We start from the raw sequence: 15,682 nt of genomic DNA on the forward strand, positions 1-15,682 counted from the left end.
ATCGATGGATGAGATACGTGAGGATGCTTTCTTTTCAGATGAGAGTAGAACTTGCTAATATGATTCTGAATCAAATGAGGAAAGCTCTCTTGGAGAGTAATGTGATTTTGATAGTGCAGCTCCTGAAACATTATCTCAAGATCTATAGTAAGTGGGTCGGTGCCTTCAGTAGGATTGGAAAGCAGTCAATCTCATTTATTCGGAAAGGTTACTTTCCTGAGTTTATAGAAGGCTATTGTATATCATCTGTCAGCCTCTATCAGAGTCATCTGCAGGCAGAGATGTTTCGTGGGCAATAGTCAAACACACAAGTGGAATTGTAGAAGATGTTAATGCTGGAAGGGGCGACGGTGGACGGTATAGAGAAAATTCTTCAGGAATTCTTGAAAAACCAGATTGCAGACATTCGTGAGATGTCCAGCATGAAACAGTCAGCAGAAAGCAAACCTTGCAGTCCTAGTTCTGAAGATCCTAACGACTCTGGAAAGCTTGAGGGGCTGAGTGATTGTCAAGAACATGAATGTCAGATGGAGAATGTTTGCTGGTGCTGACTCGGGATAACTCTCGTAAGTGACCGATGGACTTTCTGGAATAATCTGCCGGAGGGATACGCCAATATGCTGGAACTTGCTCTATGTGGGATTAAACGCCAGGACATCTATCCAGTTGGTGGATTTAGTGGGCCTAAGCTTTTTCTCTGCACCGGATGTCCATCTCTCTTAATAGAAGCAAAAACGCACCACTTAGACTGGTAATTATGGAAGTTTGACTCCTAAAGAATTACTCCGATTCTTCTCTTGTGCGCAATTTTCCATTGTTGAACTTCAAGGTGCTTGGATATTATAACCTCAAAAAAGATCATCCCAGAGTATCATCTTCAAAGGAATCAAAGCTCGATTTGAAGGGGTCAGACCTGACCCTTTGATTCCTCTGGAGGAGTATCGGTAAAAAGGCTTTGAAACTCATTTGCTTCTAGTTATCACTTATCCCGCGACTGATATTTGGTATGTGTTGATAGGCATATTGGTAAAAGCCAGTGTAGGCCTCGTTTTGTGCATGTTTGCGGTTCTGTTTTCCACTGGGTCAATCTGCTTGGGATTTAATGAACGATAGTATCTGTAGATGATTTTGTACACTTTAATCTTTATGGAGTCCAGTGGTTGCATCTGGATGCTTATAATGAGATTGAGTGGTGACGTACGCCATTAACATGTATAATTCAAGATTAACTATCAACTTCGACAACAACAAACTAGGCCTTATCCATTAAGTGAGGGAGGGCAAATGCTCCACTTTGGACAAACATTTCTCTGGTTTATTTTGGTGGGAATTTCCTTGTTTTGGCACATAAGCTGGATACAGTATAGTATACAGAAGGTTTAGTGATCCCTGATGGAACAACTCGGTTGGATTAGTTATGCTGATGATGCCATTGCAACTTGGAGTTTGTGGTCTGCATATGCTAGAGATGAGATGGCCCCGTGCAGTCCTGCTATCTGGGGGCCTTGTTCAAAGGAAAGCCCTTTTCTCAATTGCAGTGATGATGTTAGAAGAGTTCTGATGCGAGTTCAGTAGGATTTCTTGTATTGTATAGCTGACAAAGTTAGATAGTAGCCTACTCACTGGTGCATAGTTTGGTTTTAGTCAAAGCGAGTTGTTGGAAGGGGAATCAGAGGGGCTGCTGAAACTGCCAACTGACAAGGCACTGTTTTGAAGATCCTGCGTTTCGTCCTTATGTTGAGTTGTATGCCAAGGTAATAAAGGCTTATCGAGTGTTATGGCGACTTCATCAATAAATCAATAAAATCGAAATGCAGTTGCATGGTTTCCTTTTCTAAATTTGGTTTTGATGAAACTAAAACTTTGGCTCCCGCCCGCACCAACATTTAGTTTCCTTATGCGAACGGTCCACAACCCTTTGATGCTACTGTCCTTGGTTTTGGTGGAGACCGAAAAGAGATGGAAAGTGCTTTTATGCTGCATAGGTTGTGATGCTGACCTAGGAACCTAGGAAGTATCCAGTCTGTTCCATCACCATCTTCTATGCAGAGACCAGGAAATCTTCTTAATGAGACCGCACATCGAACTTTGGGTAGATGTATACATGTGATGGGATAGATATAATTTTGTGGTTCCCTGAAACCTCTAGGCTAGAGCATCATCTGCATGCAACAGGGAACACCTGATATGATATTTGAACTGGTGGTTGTTCAGAGCAACCCTCTCACGGTGGTTGGCAACAATGACATTGAAAAGAGACAATTGCACAATTTGTTACTCTGCTTCTTTTGTTCTTTTGTTTTGTTTTGCTGTACTCTCTTCCTTCCCTAATGCTTGTCAGCATGTGGCAGGATGAGGATGCATTTTTCAGGGATTATGCAATCTCGCACAAGAAGCTCTCTGAACTGGGGTTCACGCCAAGTTCTTTCAGGCAGCAAGGCAGTAGCGAATGGTGCCGCATTGGCACAAGGGGCTGTTGGAGTGGCAGCGGCTGGCGCTGTGGTCATCTTGAGCTACTTCCACGAAGTGTGCAAGAAAATGAAGTGAATGCTGCTTTCGATTTCCTTTGTGTACCTTCCATATGTTTTAGCGGCTTAGTAGCGCTGCACGCGTCATATCTCCGAAGTCCACGATAACAGTCGGGGCATCATTACCTTTCCTATTGGTTAATACACAAACATGCTGCCTTGAGTAAGGAGTCACATATATACGTACAACCCCTGTGGTATACGCATGCATTTTATGTGGCGCCGCATGCCAAGTGGGTAGCCGTGTGGGCGGACCGACTTCCGATTCACTCGAGCTTTTCCTTCAACCTAGAAATCCAGAATGTGTGATTCACTTATTCATTCTGTTACCGCAAAGACCTCTCCCTATTATACATTCGCCATTTGAAATCTGATGTTCATGGGCAGGTTTATCTTTTTCATCTATTGGTACTTGTTCCTTGAATCTCACCCAGTTCTTCATTATCTGAGCTCGCTTTCAAATTTTCCATATATTTGATTTTTCTCTCTTCCTAATAATTTTTTTTTCTTACATATGTAAATATATATTTCACCCAAACGGGAGCTTTTTGTTTGCTTTTCGCTCACGCGTATTCTTCATTTTGACAAATCCTCACAATGAAACGTCAGAAGATGAAAATTAATAAATTCAAAGTTCACAATGATCCATAATCCGCGATATACTAAATAATATTTTTTTCTTGTAAAAATAGAATGTAAAATGTATAGATTGAGAATTAGATAATATCATTTGTTTTATATCGAGACATTGTTTCTCATTTAAAAACAAATAATTTTGTGAGTGAAATATGGAAATTTCTAAGAAATGAACATCGAATTATCAAATTAAATTGGAAAGCACAAACTAGCCACTTTAGGACATTATGAATCGCTTACAAAAATATCTAAACGACGACATTTTTATGGTCCGCGATGAAGTATAGATATAAATTGTTGTCATTGATGAATACTTTTTTTTTGGTTAATTGTTTCAAATGATATAACAAATTATTTTCAAAAAAATATGTTAAAATTATTTATTTTCGAAGAGCGGCTATTTGGAACGTAAAACCCCAAAACCTAATTGAAAAAAAAAAAAAAAAAATAAATTTGGAAAAAAGTCGCTCCTCGAACGTGCACGCGCGTGTGTCTTGTCGACGCGTATGCCGTGATATGATTCTTTTTCTTCTAATTGAGGGAAGATGTATTTATTGAGGAGCAAATTTCTGTTTTTTTTATCAATATGAGGAGCTTGGAAGCCCACGGCTTCACATCAAGGCAATCAAGAGCGGGGCCACACATGCACTTTTGAAAGTTCTGACAACACCTCTGGAGAAGGTCGATGATTCTTTTTCAAAAAGAATTGAATTAGATAAGGTAAATATCCTATCCAAATTTCTGAATGCCTACTTATTTTGATAGCATGGAATATATAAGTTGTAATCTCTTGCTCACCACTACCATGCTTCATATTAAAGAAGTGAATCGCGCTAGGTTTGGAAAAAGATCATGTTTGAAGGACAACCCGCTACGGTATGCATTGTCATCGTACCCCTCATTTTCAGTAATTCTATTGCCATTTTATAACTAGCTTGGCAAAATTTGACGCAATATCAATTTATTCCCGAGATGGACAACAAGATTAAAAAACACCGTGATGATATTGAAAGGAGCTAAAGCAAATGTATTGTTGATATGGAGCAGAAGATGAAAATTCGGGAGAGAGAACATTTGACAAAGTTGAAAGACGCAAAATACGATTTATCAAGTACACTGTTTACACTTCTTTCGTGGCATTTGTTACTTTCGCCACTATGCAATTCTTCAAGTGATAACCACTTTGTGCTTTGTCTACATTTTATCTAGTTATTAGAATGAATTGTCCATTTCGTTATGTGGCAACTTTTGGCTCGCTATTGTGCAAATGTTCGAGTGATGGACATACTTTGTGGTTTATTCAAGTATGAGAATGAACCTGTTCATTCCCGTTTGTGCTTTCCATTTTAATTTGATAATTTGATGTTCATTTTCATAATAATCTCCATTATTCACTCACAAAGTTTTTAAATGAGAAACAATGTCCATTATAAAACAAATGATATTATCTAATGCTCAATCTATACATTTTACGATCTATTTTTACAAAAAAAAGATATTATTTAGTAAATCGCGGATTATGAATCATTATGAACTTTGGATTTATTAATGTCATTTTCTAATAGTGTATTGGCTTTTCAATCAACGTAAAATGATTTTTACGTTGGATTTTTATAAGAAAAAGATATTATTTAGTATTTTTACGATGTGACGTTGATTTAATCAACGTGGAGCTCTTTGTTGGCTTTTCGCTCACGCGCATACTAAATAATATCTTTTTTTTTTGTAAAAATATATCGTAAAATGTATAGATTGAGAATTTGATAATATCATTTGTTTTATAATGGACATTGTTTCTCATTTAAAAATAAATAATTTTGTCAGTGAATTATGGAAATTGCTATGAAAATGATCAAATTATCAAGTTAAAATGGAAAGCACAAACGGGAATCAACAGTTCATTCTCATTACTAGATAAACCACAAAGTGTGTCCATCACTCGAACATTTGCACAATGGCGAAACTAAAAGTTGCCACATAACAGAAATGGACAATTCATTCTAATAACTAGATAAAATGTGAACAAAGCACAAAGTGGTTATCACTTGAAGAATTGCATAGTGGCGAAAGTAACAAATGCCACAGAAAGAAGTGTACCAACAGTGTACTTGATAAAATCATATTTTGCATCTTTCAACTTTGTCAAATGTTCTCTCTCCAGAATTTTCATCTTCTGCTCCATATCAACAATCATTTGCTTTAGCTCCACACCAATATCATCACGGTGTTTTTAATCTTATTGTCCATCTCGTGAATAAATTGATATCGCATCAAATTTTTGCAAAACGCTAGTTATAAAATGGCAATAGAATTACAAAATGAGGGTACAATGACAATGCATACCATAGCAGTTTGTCCTTCAAACATGATCTTTCCAAGCCTAGCGCGATTCACTTCTTTAATATGAAGCATGGTAGTGGTGAGCAAGAGATTACAACTTATATATTCCATGCTATCAAAAATAGTAGGCATTCGTAAATTTGGATAGGATATTTACCTTATCTAATTCAATTCTTTTGAAAAAGAATCATCGACCTTCTCCAAGGTGTTGTCCAGAACTTTCAAAAGTGCATGTGACCGCTCTTGATTGTTTTGATGTGAAGCCGTGGCTTCAAGCTCCTCATATGCATAAAAAAAACAGAAATTTGCTCCTCAATAAATACATCTTCCCTCAATTAGAAGAAAAAGAATCATATCACAGCATACGCGTCGAAAATCAAATGTTTGCCTGAGATAGGTATACCTAAAAATAATATACAATCAAATGTGGCAAAGATAAACTCAAGCACTCCAACGAAAATCACTAAAGATGATGAGTCGGGCCGAATTCAAGCGCTCGATACCTCATCTGACAATTATCCACCTTGATGCCCACTTGAAGCATACGCTTGAATGCGGCCATTCTGTGAGGAAACAAGAGAATTCAAAAGGATTGACGAGGAAGAAGATGAAGACAGTTCAATTCATCAAGCAAATTACTAACAGGCAAGAATTGCTAACTAATTGGAAACAAGCAAGTCCCGAAGTTCTAAGCGGCATTATCCTGATCACATCATTCCGCTTTGCAAATGTAACTTTTGGAGCAGATTCCCCAACCAGATCATGTTCAGGAACATCCATATAAGAGGCGCGCGGAGGAAGAGTGCCTAGTACTTCCACTTGCTGCCGCCGAATACAAGCACTTTGGGCACGTATCCCATACTTTATTCTCTCGTCACCAAAGAACATGCCATTTTCTCGATGACTCACCTATTCATTAACCTCAATGTGTTTCATTGTTCCTTCAAACATCAACTCTCTAGGACATATCTGTTAATCTTTCAAATATTTCAAATTAGTCTAGTGGGATTAGGCAGAGTAAACAGCATATAGTCCAGAATTTGAAAGAAGAAGGCATTCCAAGAATCCTCATTCTTACCTCGCACCATTAAAGATATATCCCCCGCATCCCGCACCTAGACAATGATAATCAAGCCGCCACATCACCATTCAACTCCCGAAAATTCCCTCATCTTCATCATGGAGAGAGAACATAAGAGACATTCCAAAGAATGGACGCCCGAGATTAGTCAAGAGTTTGCTTGATGAATTGAAGTCAGCTTTCATCTTCTTCCTTGTCAATCCTTTTGAATTCTCTGTTTCCTCGCAAAATGGCCGCATTCAAACGTATGCTTCAAGTGGGCATCAAGGTGGATAATTGTCCGATGAGGTATCGAACTTCAAAAGCCCGTTCGACTTCAAGCTCATCATCTTTGAAAGAGTTTTCAAATGTCAGATCACATCCAGGTTCGAATGTTAATACCAATCTTCGTACGACGGTTAGTGCATGTCGATGATTACAATTCTGGGTTGTGCATGAAGATGATTACACAAATAATAGATCTCATGACAAGTGTGCATGCTTTGACTTTCATTACTGCTCCATGTCATCAATCCAAAACCTAAACCGCTCAACTTATTTGTATTATCAATTACACTACTATTTGTAGTGTACTAGACAAGGACCTGATGAGAGAGATAAAAACGATTGCTGACACAAGAAACTACGTGATTCAGAGAGATTCAAAAGGCTATGTGAGAGGCACATATGATCATGAGAAGCATGCTTAATTGTGGCAAAAAGCACAAGAACCTACACGAACCAGTAATGCATCCCCTATTGATTGGCAGGACAAGTTAGCACACAGTTGATATTAAGACCGAGTCTTGAAAGCCTTCCTGTGAGTCAAAACGGCATCCCGTTGGTACATGATAATCTTCATAGTGAAGATGAAGCTAATCATTTTTCTGGTCTGATAAGTCCACTCAGCTCTTTCGACCAAGAAAATAAAATAAAATCCACTAGCTCAAGCTTTCGCAATACTACTAAGTAGGATGATTGCACCAGAATATGCACCTCTAGACTATCCACATCCGAAGAATGATCTCAAATCTTCGTGAGGACTAGCGGCAAGAACGGACATGCAACGACAAAGAAGCAAAATGACAAGCAAGCACATTAAAAATTTCTTAATCATGGCGGATCTTACCCGATCCGAACTAACCGACAACATCAACCGCTCTTCTTCCAATCTCTCCTTCAAATTGTCATTAACTCGGTCCTACTTGAATGTTTCAAGTTACGAAGCACAACCTCAAGTTGCCTTTCCATCCTCATTGAACAACTTTTCTGCATCCAATAGAAGAAAAGTTATGCCATAATTCAAATAAAAACTAGAAGAAGAAAAAAAAAGTAGCAGATTATGCATACCATGTCACTTGGACCTTGAGTGAACTTTTCCAATGCAACCTCGAGTTGCATTAAACTACAAATAGAGAAATAGAGCAAATCATCCCGAGGAATGCTATTAATAGATCAAACTTGCTTATACAAGATAGGATTTTACTCATCTAGTTTCGCCTTCAAGGCGAAACAATCATGTATATATCCAAGTCTATCATTCAACACATTTATCATTGCGCACTTCATTCCTCACCTAGCTTTAACGGCAAGTCCCGCGCCGAATCCACTAATCTTTATGGGAAAAAAACGAAAACATTATTTATCTTCTAAAGAGAAAACGGAGAATCAAGATGAAAAAGTACATTACCAGGTCCAAAGTATTCACTACACCCGTCCTTCCTCTTTTCAAATTCCAGCCAATCAAACTTTTGGCCCCAAGCAGAGCCGCACGCTTAAATATAATCATTCTGCGAGAAAAGATGAAGAAAGTTCAATTCACCAAGCAAATGAACATTTCATTTCTAATTCAATACATATAAGTCCACGTGGCACAGAGAGAACTGGATTCCCCAATGAAGCAAGGGAAGAAGATGAAAAATGCTCCTTCAACGAAACTAAATCACACAGAGCAGACAACTAAACCGCAGAAACTGACATCATTTGTCAACTAAATCCCAGAATCGATGCCAGTGTTCAATAAAGAAAAACACTCGATTCGAGTAATCAGCATAACGAAGAACCAACGGCAAGCTGTTATATCTCGGTCCACAATGCAAGATGAGATCATTCTCGAAATCACCAAACATGAACTCGACAAGGATATCTCGACTTAGAATTCTGATCAATCGCGTAAATATTCGCTTAGATTGCTTACAGGTAAAGCGCTTCGAGAACTTGCGGTGCTTCTGCTCGGTTCAGCCCTCCCTGGACTTGTCGAACGGCGCACTCAGTGCGAGAGGGAGCGACGGAGGGAGAGAGGCGAGAGCCAGCGACGGAGCGAACGTTGCTTCTGCTCGGTTCAGCCCTCCCTGGACTTGTCGCGCGGCGCACTCAGTGCGAGAGGGAGCGACGGAGGGAGAGCGCGCGCGTGAGCTGCAGCTGGAAGGGGCGCGCTCTTCCTCTGTGTGGGGTTCGGTGTTTGTGGGGGTTCGTGCGGCTGGCAGGGAGGCTTTGGAATGGCGGGCTCGGTGGAGAAGGACGAGGTGGTGTCGCTGGAGCTCCCCGCTTCGGAGGAGGGAGGGAGGGAGCGAGCGAGAGAGAGAGAGGCGAGTGACTTCGGCCGAGGGAATTAGGGTTCGAGCGAGAGAGAGAGAGAGAGAGAGAGAGGCGAGAGCAGAGCTGAATTGTAAAGCGCAGAGGAAAATGCCCATTGACATTTGCCCCAAATCGGACTGTTTTATAAGCCCAGCACCATCATGTAGCATCTCGATGGGGCCGAAGAAAAAGTTGGCCCAATCTCTCAAGTGAGGGCTTTTCGAAATTGAAGGAGAGGACTCGATGTTACACATAGAATCTAGGAAGGCTTGAAACATATATGTTCCATGGTGACACGAGATCTGTGAGAATTTAATTTACGTAAAAATTTTGGCATCATTAAGTCGGTTGAATTAACGAGTCGCCAATCATTTTTCACTTGCCATCGATATTTGACATGCATTATCGATTACTCGAAATTACAACCCCCGAAACAAATTTCCGTTATGCACCCACAAAGTTTTATAATATCTGCTGGGCTCTAATTATAATTAAATGAATTGATCTTTTCATATAAATATATATAAAAAATATATGTATGTATGTATGCGCGTGTAACCTTTTCACTTATTTTACGAAAATTGGAATTCAGCTAGCCACCAAGATCCAAAGAATGAGTTTTCCGATTGGCAAATCCCACGAAAAACCAAAAAAAGAAAATTGAAAATCCCGATCGAAAATACAACCCACGATGCGACTCTCGAGGGATAGAATCTATTCGGTCCGATCTTAAGATAACCCTTCCTAACGAGACTCTTTGAATTCAATTGTACATCCTAAAGATTAGGGATTCGAACTTACTTGAAGGCGACCGAGAGCAAGGGGCAGAGGTGTGGCCGTGGGGGAGTTGACAGTCGAGGCTGGCCGGAGAGACTGAAAAAGTTGAGCGAGATAGAGAGGCTATGTTCGAGATAGAGAGGCCGCTTGCTGTAAGGAGTCTGCTTTTCTAAAAAATTCTTTCTTCGAACTGACCTCATCAACTAGAGGCGAGAGAGAGAGAGAGGCTATGTTCGAGAGAGGAGAGGGGAGGCGAGAGGGGAGAGGGGAGAGAGAGAGGCTATTTTTCCAATTTAGGGTTTGGGTTTTACGTTCCAAATAGCCGCTCTTCGATGCTAGTGTTCAATAAAAAAAAACACTCTATTCGAGTAATCAGCATAACGAAGAACCAACGGCAAGCTGTTATCTCTCGGTCCACAATGCAAGATGAGATCATTCTCGAAATCACCAAACATGAACTTGACAAGGATATCTCGACTTAGAACTCTGATCAATCGCATAAATATTCGTTTAGATTGCTTACAGGTAAAGCGCTTCGAGAACTTGTGGTGCTTCTGCTCGGTTCAGCCCTCCCTGGACTTGTCGTGCGGCGCACTCAGTGCGAGAGGGAGCGACGGAGGGAGAGAGGCGAGAGCCAGCGACGGAGCGAACGTTCTGAGAGAGGCGAGAGAAAGGCGACTTTTCCAATTTAGGGTTTTGCGTTTTATCTCTTGACGTATTTCAGAAGCAGTATCACCAGAATCTCTCAAAGTTGTTATGGAGGCAAACTCAGATCCTTTTCCCACGAATTTATTTCTGCTCCTCTCCTCTGAAACAGCTAAAGACTTTGCTCTCTCGGCAACCCATGCACCAGTAACAGGACCCTCCTGCCAAATCATTCTGAGGATGGAAGAAGGTGTGTAGTTGGCAACAAGCAGAATCTTCAGAGAAGAAAATTTACACCCTTTAGCAGTACAGCGAGACTCACCCCCATCATCAACCATCATCAGCCACCTCACATGCAGTACTGACTAGATACAAGTCAAGGTTACAGGAACTCAGATGCACAGAAGTTGTCACCATTGAAGAAAACCTCTTCTTGGAATTTGAATTGCAGAAGGGTATCAAAGTTCAAACTATCACCCTGCCCTTCTCTTGTAGAAAAGGAGAATAAAAGTCCAGAGCAATAAACTGATCCCAATCAAAATAGCTCCCTACATCATCTCTGCCATCAAAAGGAAAGCAGAGAATACTCTCGCATCAAAGACCGATAGGACACCCTGTAGTCTCTCCCTCCAAGATGTGGTTGCAATGCAAGTTCTAGGGCTCTTCTGTTCCAATCCTCAGGAGATACTTGCTTATCTTCGGATTGAAAGTTATTCGTGAAGTCATTTACTTAGAGAAACTTCTCCATTTCCTTCACGAAAGCCAGCAGCTTGAGGATAAGCCGGAAGTAAACCCAAAGAGCAGATGGTGGTAGTGATGATGAGAATGACACTGGCCCTCTCAAGCTGCCATCAGACAGGCAAGAATTGCTGACTAATTGGAAACGAGCAAGTCCCGAAGTTCTAAGCGGCATTATTCTGATCACATCATTCTGCTTTGCAAATGGAACTTTTGGAGCAGATTCCCCAACCAAATCATGTTCAGGAACATCCATATAAGAGGCGCGCGGAGGAAGAGTGCCTAGTACTTCCGCTTGCCGCCGCCGAATACAGGCACTTTGGGCACGTATCCCATACTTCATTCTCTCGTCACCAAAGAACATGCCATTTTCTCGATGACTCACCTATTCATTCACCTCAATGTGTTTCATTGTTCCTTCAAACATCAACTCTCGAGGACATATCTGTTAATCTTTCAAATATTTCAAATTAGTCTAGTGGGATTAGGCAGAGTAAACAGCGTATAGTCCAGAATCTGAAAGAGGAAGGCCTACAATTCCAAGAATCCTCATTCTTACCTGCACCATTAAAGATATATCCCTGCATCCTGCACCTAGATGATGATAATCAAAGCCAACGCTGATCACCATTCAACTCCTGAAAATTCCCCTCATCTTCATCATGGAGAGAGAACATAAGAGATTCCAGCAATGGACGCTCTGAGATTAGTTTCCACATGCTGCTGTTCTGCACAAAATTTGGCAATCAACAGTGGAACTTTGTCGGGCATTTGCTCCGTAAGATTGTCTTCCATCCTCAGGCCTTTCTTCTGAGCAAGAAATATCTCGTTTACCGTCATTGAAAAAACGTAATGAGAAGATTCAGTTGCACCACCAACGCTACATCCACTATATATAAGTAGCAGAATCTTTTCACCGTTTCCTAATGGAAAAGGTTTACAGTAAAGCACTCTAAGCTATTTTCTTAGAGGCACCTGTCCAACATAAAGCAATCGGACAGATACATATAATAGCTATAGCTCGAAACATACATATCAGAAAGGTACAAGCAACGACACCGAAGCCAAATCGGAGGTCGCACTCCCACCTAGGGCTGACTGAGAATTTATCATTTCATCGAAGCACTCAGAGAATTGATCCACGCTGCGAAAGAGCCATAGAGGACACAAAAGCCACATTAAAGTCATTCAAATTATCCCGAAACTATTTCATGATAATTTGAACGAAAAGGTTTACAGTAAAGCAGTCTAAGCTATTTTCTTAGGGGCACCTGTCCAACATAAAGCAATCAGACAGATGCATATAATAGCTATAGCTCAAAACATGCACACCAGAAAGGTATAAGCAACGACCCCGAAGCCAAATCGGAGGCCGCACTCCCACCTAGGGCTGACTAAGAATTTCTCATTTCATCGAAGCACTCAAAAAATTGATCCATGCTGCGAAAGAGCCAAAGAGGACACAAAAGCCACATTGAAGTCATTCAAATTATCCTGAAACTATTTCTCACTGTAAGGACTTTTAAAAGAAAAACTGAGGATGCCAAACGTGTTGGCATTCAAAATTGAGAGAAGCGAGATGTCGAAACCAACTAGAGTGTGAAACTTATACGACAAATGATTTAGTTCATAAGCCAGATGATGGAGTTATATGTCCCTTCACAGAAATTCCCAAGTTGGGCATTGCTACTATCGTGCATGTTTTTCCCCAGGAGCAGTACGTTGTTTCAAAAGCATGGGTCAGAAAGAGGATCGTCAACTTCAGAAACACGAAGAACTGCAGCATTTAATCCACCCCAGCAGGCCATAAGCACAACATGAATAAAGCAACAGTAAAAATGTCCAACCTTGCCCCAAAATCACCTTCCTCCTTATCCGCAACAAAAGGAACCCAACCCGTGATCACATTCGGTAAGTGAAGATCAGAACCTGTTCCCTGCCCCAGAGAGGAAGAAAGCTCAACAGAATAGCCACCATAGAGTGGTGATGCTTTGTTAGTGGCAACTTCACACGATCCAGTTGCCGGTGAAGGGCTACCAGATGCAGAACTGAAATGAACATTGTCTGCTGACTTATGCTGCATACCACACTCACGCTCCTTGCCCAAATTAACAAATGTTCCCCATGAAAACAAAAGCCATTTGACTGTACTTGGTCAAAGCAGTAACTCTGTAGGATCTACAGAAACATCCGCATCCACTTTTCTAATGTCTAAGGAACCCTTCTTCCAAGGAATGCTCAACTCTGAACCATTCTTCCAAGAAATGCTGCATTATCTGGGCAGGAACCTTGAGAACCAACTGCATCTGACGTATAGTTATCCACAGAAGGTGCAAGCACCAATTCAAATTCTTCAACCTCCACCCGGTAGCCTTTACCCTTCCAAGGCATTCTAACTAATACAGAGCCAACGGATCCTTCTTTTATCATTAATGAAGGTGCTGCACCAAACTGGAAAGAAGAGCTTATAAGAACTTGCATTACCAAGAGAGCAGCTCACTCGATGCTCATGCAAAATGTCACTCGACCACGATGTTCAACTATAGCACTAACTTAGCCGTTCAAAATAAGAAGATAAACTTCAATCCTGTCATGGCATGCAGGTCATTCCATAATAACATGCATCGTCTACACTGAAGGCTCAAGTAGCTCGCTTTTTATCAGCAACAAAATCTAAGCGTTAGAAATCATAAGAACAAGTAGGAGGCCATTATCCATCAGGAACCGGCAGATAGCTGTCCTTCAGTGTACACTAAGGTACTGCATGATAACCATTCTGGTTCTGTCCAGAACTGGTTTTTTGCTCCCGAAATCAGTTTTGGACCAGAAACCCGTTTGTTAACGCAATTTAATTTTTTCTATTTCCGGGACAAGTTTTTGTCCCGAACTCATTTTGGACCAAAAATGAGAAACAGAAAAACTAGGTTTTTCGTTTCGGACCAAAAGTGAGAACTCATTCCCGAAGAAATCGATTTTCTTCAACACATCTCTCTCTCGCCTCCTTCGAGCCTCTCTTCCGCCCGACTCTCTCTACTCTTCCGTTGCCGTCGACGAGGAAGCCAAGCCACTGCTCGCTTGTTTTACCGAGAGGAAGCCGTGGCCGCTCGCTCTCGCTCCACGTAAGCTCCGATCGTGCGCAAATCTCCCTCTCATCTCTCTTTCGGATTTGGAAGTCGCCGTGATCGAGGGGGCCGCCTTCGGCTCGCCGTGGGCGACGGCCGAGCTCGCTGCCGCCTCTCAGATCCGGGCGATCGCGAGCTCGACGCTGGCCTCCGGGCGAGGCCGCCGGCCTCCCTGCATCGAGCTGGCCTCGCTTAGGGCCGGCGGTCGAGCTTGCCGTCGCCAGATCTGGGCGAGGCCGAGCGGCTCGCTGTGGGCGGCTGGCCGAAGCCATTGCCGCCTTAGAGCCCGGGCGAGGCCGAGCGGCCTCGCCGTGGGCGGCGGCCGAGCCTCGTCGCCCGTATCCGGGAAAATTTTGGTTGTTTAGGATTTATGGTAAGTCGGTTCCGTCGCTTAGGATTCCTTCGCTTTTGGGGTGTTTGTTTCTCAAGAATTTGTGGTGTGTGGACTCGAAGATTGCTAGGTTTGGGTTGGATGAGATTAGTCGGTTCGCATTAACGTGCTCGGGATATTGAATGGGGACCTCTTAATAAGCTGAAAGATGTGGAAGTCGCGATGCTTGGGAACATTCTGACCACTGAACAGTTGCTCCATAATAGGTAGCGAACTCCAAATTGGTGAAGTAAATGGGTTTCTATTTTTGAAAGCCAGTGTTTCGCCCGATTTTTTCACTGATTTGATCTGGGGAATTTTGCAGTCGGGTTCGATTTCCACTTCTTCGAAGTGTTCGTGTCAAAATTCTTGGAGGTTCAACTCAGTATGCAATTTCTTCTTTGAAATCTTCGAATCGGGAGTTCTTCAACTGTTCTGAAATTTGCGAATCTTGTTGATTTAACTCGATGATTTGTGTTTTTTAAAAATTGATGTGCATCTCCGAAGTCTTCCACTACTTGGGAGTTGTCCGAATATTATGAATTCTGTGAATGGAGGAAGATTTCTATAGAATGATTTCGATGCAATTTTTTGAAACCTCGTTCAACATTAACGTAGGTTTCCCCAACTGGATGGGGAACAAGAATTGCTAACAGACTTCATAAGCATCATTCCCCTTTTGGAATGATAGCTAGCAAAAAATGCAATAATATTGTAGTAAATTTAACTTCAGTTTTCCATCCCTGTGACTTTGCCTTTTGCGCATGACCATTCGTGGGAGTTTGGTGTTCGTTGCTTTCCCTCGGTCAGTTTGGGAAAAATTTGGTTGTTTTTAGTGTTTGATTCGGGGGCTGATGCTGTCGTGATTGCTTTGTATGCGTCCCCTGTT

This window comes from Syzygium oleosum, unplaced genomic scaffold (genome assembly GCF_021117445.2).
Source record: "Syzygium oleosum isolate NSW1041296 unplaced genomic scaffold, Sole_v2.1 Sole_v2.08, whole genome shotgun sequence".
Lineage (NCBI taxonomy): Eukaryota > Viridiplantae > Streptophyta > Magnoliopsida > Myrtales > Myrtaceae > Syzygium > Syzygium oleosum.